Consider the following 6,773-nt stretch of genomic DNA (forward strand, 5'->3'; position numbering starts at 1 on the left):
CCGTAGGAGGCATAAACCAGGAGAGCATGAAGAGAGGTTTAAAGAATGAGGGACCCCTCAAGCTGGAAGTACGAGCCGCCCTGCCCAGGTCAGGGGAATAACAGACTCTATTGGGAGCAGATGTCTCCAGCTCATGCCAGAGAAGAAATGTAGCCCTCCAGAGAGCCTCTTCAGAAAAAGGATGAGGCTATTTTTAAAGTGGATTTTCCCCAATAAAAAAGTCAATGGTCGAGATGCTCTGCAAAGAAAAAAAAAAAGCCCATATCAGCCACTGCCCGGAGTCACGGATCAGTCCAAAGCAGATCAACCTTGAAGAGTGAGACTGCTGAGGGTCAGGCACTCATGCCCGCTGTTGGACAGATCGTAGAAGAAACAAGAGCGATTCACCATGGACTTCACGCCACAAAGTTAAATGAACACAGACTGGAATGCCAAGTCCCAGTGTGTGGGGGTTTCTGCTGCCATAGGCTTACCTCCTACCCAGAGCAAGGGAGAATGATGGGTTCTACAGCCTGCAGTCATAAAGCCACCTCCAAGGGCCAGAGTTGTGCTGTCAGGGAAAGGGAAGTCAGACACCAACAGAGTTTGAACAGTGTAAGGTTCGACGATGAGCAGCTGGGCCTAAGGTGCCTCCCATCCTTGCCCCCCAGGAAGAGTGTGTTTCCAGTTAGTACCTGCCAGTATGGGCCAAGGATTCCAGGTGCCCCAGCCCGCCATAAGCACTGTCCAAGGCATTGTCATCTTTGGGGAGGTGTCTTGCCTGGTCGACAGTAAAATCCTTCTTTAGTCTTCCCTTTAGTAGGAAAACATGTCTCCAAGTAAAATTTCAGTCCATGTAGAGAAAATGATTTTCTCATTAGCACATCCAAGATATTTAATGTTCCCCAATACATATATTTTTTTTTTTTCTAATAAAAGCATAGTGTAATGGCAAAAAAAAAGAAATTTAAAACGGCATGGAAAACTGCTGAACATTAGGAATAATTAAAGATATGCAAATCCAAATTACAAAAACCTATCCGCTCACACCAGTCAGAATGGCCATCAGCAAGAATTCTGCAAAAAGTAAATGCTGAAGGGGTTTTAGAGAAATGCCTACCCTTGGTCCAAAGTGGGACATGGTAAGAGCCAGTAGTGAAAACAAAAATGAGGTGCCTTGTAAAGGTAAATACTGAGCTACCATTCAATCAAGCATACCCACTGCTGGGCCTATCGCCTGAGGGGATGAGAATCAAAAAAAAACACAGGCTGGGCTTCACTGGTGGCCCAGTGGTTGAGAGCCCACCTGCCAATGCAGGGGACACGCGTTCATGCCCCGGGTCGGGAAGATCCCACGTGCCGCGGAGCGGCTTGTCCCGTGAGCTAGGGCTGCTGGGCCTGTGCGTCCGGAGCCTGTGCTCTGCAATGGGAGGGTCCACCGCAGTGAGAGGCCCACGTACCGCATTAAAAAAAAAAAAAAAAAAAAAAAAAAAAAAAAAAAACACAGGCTGGCAATCCTCCACTCCAGCAATATTTACCATAGCCAACACTTGGAAGCTACGAAAATGTCCATCAACAGAGGAATGCACAAAGAAGAAGTGGTCCATGTACACAATGGAATATGACTCCAATAAAAAAATATATAAATACAATTTATAAAACAAACATAAGTAAGGAGACATCAGCTTTGGGGGGCACATTCCACTCTAATATATAACCGAGGAACACCACTGCCCGGATGGTCTGTTTGCCTAGTTCCCAGGTTGGGAAAAGCAGAAATGCTGCCGCCCTCTGGCCGTTACCTGCAACAGCAGCTTTAAGACCTGTGCTAAGGGTCACTTCATATGCAGCAGTACTGGTGGGCTGTAAATGAAACCTGCCCTCAAAACGTCTTGAGGGAGGTAATGGCCAAAATATTTCTAAATGTCACACACACTTCACGAAAACAATTTGAAGAGGTAAGCTGTACTCACAGTTGAAGAAAAGAAGGACATGCCAGAAAGCTCAATTTCAAGGGATTATGAGACGCATGCAAATCCAGCCACAAAGTGGTATATCGGCTCACACTAGTCAGAATAAACATAAGAATTAAACATAATAAGCAAAAAAACTACAAACAAAAAATGCTGAAGGTGTTGTGGAGAAGTGCATACCCTCAACTTTAAGCGGGACGTAACCTCGGAAGAGCCACTAGTGAGAACAGACTGGAGGTGCCTCTACAAGGTAAACATTCCGCTACCATATGATCCAGCAGGCCCACTCCTGGGCCTATAACCTAAGAAGACAGAATTGGAAAGACACAGGCAGGCAAATGTGCATTGCCGCAGCATTACAATAGCCATGACGTGGAAGCAACCAAAAAGTCCATCAACAGATGAGTGGACAAAGGAGAACTGGTACATGTACAGACAGAATATTAGCCAAGGAAGAAAAGGACACAATGCCATTTGCAGCACCGTACATGAGTCTAGAGGTGATCACGTGACTTGTAGTAAGTCAGAAAGAGAAAGACACGTATCGTATGATATCACTTATAGGTGTTACCTAAAAATTGATACCAGTGAAGATATTTCCACAGAGAAGGGCAATCCCAGATTCATTAAACAAACTTATGGTTCACCAACGGAAAGGTGTGAGGACTGGATACATTACGAGATTGGGGTTAACAGACATATACAAACACAGGTGAAATATATAATCACCAAAGACCTACAGAATACCAAGAGAAGACTACTCAACATTCTGTCCTAACGTACATGGCAAAAGGATCCCAGGAAGAACAGACATATGTATATGTGTAAAAGAACCACATCTTGCACACCTGCAACAAGCCAAACATTGTAATCAAACATGCTGTGATAAAAAAATAAAAAAATTAAATTAAAAAAACGAACAAGAAGTAGTGAGACAAACTTAAGGGGCCTTCTCCTGGCACATTTCATTCCAAATTACAACCTAGAACACGACTTCCATTGAGGCTCTGCTGCCCTAGTAACCAGATTTGGTAAGGGAGAACCGCTGCCCCCTTGTGGCCGTTTCACACAACAGCACCTTTAATCCCAGCGCTAATGGTCAGTGGATATTCAAAATCATTGCAGGCCTGTAAATGACACCTGCCCTGAAAACAAATCCTGGGGTCATATATCGACCAAAAAATTCAAAAGACGTCCATATTTCAAAACGACACTTTCAAGAGGCATATTTTGTTCTGCATATTTGTTCTGCACATTAGGGTTCTGCTTCTTTTTCTTTCTTTCTTTCTTTGTTAAAAAAAAAAAAAAAAAAACGGGAATGGAAAAAGGCAACCCTCAGAATGGGAGAAAATATTTGCAAACGAATCCATGGACAAAGGTTTAATCTCCAATATATATAACAGCTCATGCAGCTTAATATTAAAAAAAAAAAAACAACCCAATACAAAAATGGGCAGAAGATCTAAATAGACGTTTCTTCAAAGAAGACACAGAGATGGCCAAGACGCACATGAAAAGCTGCTCAACATCACTCATCATTAGAGAAATGCACATCAAAACTACAGTGAGGTATCACCTCAAACCTGTTAGAATGGGCATCATCAGAAAATCTACAAACAACAAATGCTGGGGAGGGTGTGGACCAAAGGAACCCGCTTCCACTATTGGTGGGAATGTCAATTGATACAGTCACTATGGAGAACAGCATGGAGGTTCCTTAAAAAACTAAAAATAGAATTACCATAGGATCCAGCAATCCCACTTCTGGGCATATACCCAGAGAAAACCATAAATCAAAAAGACACATTCACCACAATGTTCATTGCAGCACTATTTACAATAGCCAGGTAATGGAAGCAACCTAAATGCCCACAGACAGACGAACGGATGATGATGTGGTCCATATATAAAACGGAATATTACTCAGCCATAAAAAGGAACGAAACTGGGTCATCTGTGGAGACGTCGACGGATCTACAGACTGTCATACAGAGTGAAGTAAGTCAGAAGGAGAAAAACAAATATTGTATATTCATGCATATATGTGGAACCTAGAAAAATGGTACAGATGACCCGGTTTGCAGGGCAGAAAGAGAGACACAGAGGTAGAGAACAAACGTATGGACACCAAGAGGGGGGAAGCCATGGGTTGGTGGTGGTGGGATGAGTTGGGAGATTGGGATTGTCCTGTATACATGTATATGCATAAAACAGATAACTAATAATAATCCTGCTGAATAAAAAAATCAACTTAAATTTCAAAATTTTTAAAAATAAATAAAATTTTTAAATAAAACGGAAAAGAAGTTCTTCCCTTCACACAGATGTATTTATAGGAATGAATTATTTCCATGCTTATATCTATAAATACATAGAAGAGGAATAAAATCTAACTTGAACCAAAAAAGAAAAAAAAAAAACCAGAACCCACCAGTTATACAGAGGGAAACCCATCAGGGCACTTTCTCCAGCGGGAAACAATTCTGAAATTGGTCAGAGGTGGGGAATCACCTCCCATGCAGCCAGCAGCCCCCCCACCCCCGCAAGGAGCGTCCTCATTGCAAAGCTGGGGGACCGTGCCGAGGCCTCTGTGAGTAAACGTGAGCCGAGCCCCAGGCCAGCTGCTGCTGAACTGTTCCCACCCTTCCCAGGTAAAACACCTGAATATGTACGAGGGCTTGAAAGCCTAGAGGAAGGGCCGTGGAGCCACAGCAGCGACAGCACGCAGGCCGACTTGGTGCCTGCAGGCCAGCCAGGATGGTCCTGGCCCCGGGCGCTCTTCTGGAAGCTTTCCATTTCCCTGCCTGAGATACTCCTCCTGTCCCGGCCCCCACTGCTTTTTTCCTTCCTCACCTCTGCCCGGGGAGAAATTCCAGCGGAAGGTATGGGTGACACATCCTCTTCTTTAGCAGGTGGCAGCCCGGCAACTCCTGCAGAAAGTCCAGCAGAGCCCCACTCACACCGGGCCACCCACAGAGCCGTGGCCCCTCCCTCCCTCCCACCAGCACAGCCCCGAGACTGCTGACGGGGCAGAGAATATGGCGTCAGGCACAGCTGCAGGGGCTCTTGCTGCCTGGAGCAGTGTTTATATGGACCTCAACCCAGGCACACCTGGGGAGGGCTGGCCGGCAGGGTCAGGCTGCCCAGGTCAGCCCATCCTCACCCCTCAGGGACTCACATTGCAGAAAATGGACCTCGCTGAACCGGCCAGGTCCAAGGAACAGGTGTGGGCTCCTGAGAGTCTGGATAGACAAGGGGCTGCAGCTCCGGCTTGTTTTCTAATTCCTTTTATCTGGCCCATGAGTGGGAGACAACTTCAAGAAGACCCTCTCCTAATGAGAGGAACCCAGGAGTCAGGGAGAGGAGCGGTGATGGGTGGAGACAGAGGCCTGGTGCCCCGGCTGCGGTGGAAGCCTCTGGAAGACCAGGCAGAGGGAGGCCGCACAGAGTGATGCCCAGGGTCACAGACCTGTCGGAGCTGCTGTCTGTTCGTTCAAGTCCTGCTCTGAGGTGCTCTGTGTCAGCTCTGAGTGACAGGTGATCTGGGCTGCTCTGCAATGAGGGCTACGTGCACGGTACCTGTGTGCCCAGCCCTGCCGGGGTACCTGCCCAGGGGAGCTCCGTATCCTGGGAGGGGGCCTGACCACGAGAGCGCCATGGGCTGCTGGGGAGGGGGGGCCTGCCCAGGTGAGCTCCGTATCCTGGGATTGCCCTGACCACGAGAGCCCCGTGGGCTGCTGGGGACCTGGTAAACGATGTCGGGACAGTCAGTGAAGCCACCGAGGATATACATCCGGTAGTTCCTAATTCCTACACCCTGCTGGTCATTCTACCATCCACCAGGACACGGTATTCTGTATTAGACTTCAGTGATGCCTTCTTCTGTATTCCATTGGTCCCCGAAAGGCTCTGCTGCCCTAGTAACCAGATTAGGGAATGGAGAAATGCTGCCGCCTTGTGGCCGTTTCCCACAACAGCAGCTTTAAACCCAGTGCTCATGGTCACTAAATATTCACACTCACTGCAGCCTGTAAATGGCACCTGCCCTGAAAAACAATCCTGGGGTCGAAAATGGACCCAAAACTTCTAAAGAGGGCAACCGTGCAAGAAGACAATTTCAAGAGGTTAATTGTACTCTCCGTTTTTTTCTGTTTTTCTGTACCAGAAGTTGAAAACGGCCCCTCCGCCACGCCCCGGTCCCCGAGGCCTCCGTTGCCCTGCCGGGGCGGGCTGGCCGCGGGGATGGCGGTAAGGCGCAAGGACAAGCGAAGCTGGGCCTCAAGAGGCAGTCCGCAGTCCCCGCCCCCGTCTACGGCCATACCACCCTGAACGCGCCCGATCTCGTCTGATCTCGGAAGCTAAGCAGGGTCGGGCCTGGTTAGTACTTGGATGGGAGACCGCCTGGGAATACCGGGTGCTGTAGGCTTTTGGCCTCCCGCTGCTGCGGCTCCGCCTTCTCCTTTAGTCGCCCGCGGCGGTGGCCGCCAGCTCCGCCCCCCGCCGGGCACCGCTGCAGGCCCCACCTCCTCCGCCCACCCCCCCACCACAGCGCGCCAGAGGGGCCGCTCCATGCGGCCCGAAGGCGGCCTTGGAAGGCAGCGGCACACCTGAAGCTCCGGGGGTGTCTGGCCCGGACCCAGACTCCGCCGCGGGCCCGGGGGGCGGGTTGCACCGCCCCCCCCACCACCACAGCGCGCCAGAGGAGCCGCTGCATGCGGCCCGAAGGCGGCCCCGGAAGGCAGCGGCACACCTGAAGCTCCGGGGGTGGCTGGCCCGGACCCAGACTCCGCCGCGGGCCCGGGGGCCGTCCGTGCGGCCCGC

General features: G+C 49.4%; 1 non-coding gene across 1 annotated transcript; it reads left to right on the forward strand.

Annotated features, from left to right (window-relative positions):
- The first annotated feature begins 6,259 nt into the window (after positions 1 to 6,259).
- On the forward strand, positions 6,260 to 6,378 carry LOC132496571 (5S ribosomal RNA). Its single transcript, XR_009533466.1, has one exon. It is a non-coding gene; the product is annotated as a 5S ribosomal RNA (ribosomal RNA).
- Positions 6,379 to 6,773: the final 395 nt, after the last annotated feature.

This window comes from Mesoplodon densirostris, chromosome 9 (assembly GCF_025265405.1).
Source record: "Mesoplodon densirostris isolate mMesDen1 chromosome 9, mMesDen1 primary haplotype, whole genome shotgun sequence".
Taxonomy (NCBI): Eukaryota; Metazoa; Chordata; class Mammalia; order Artiodactyla; family Ziphiidae; genus Mesoplodon; species Mesoplodon densirostris.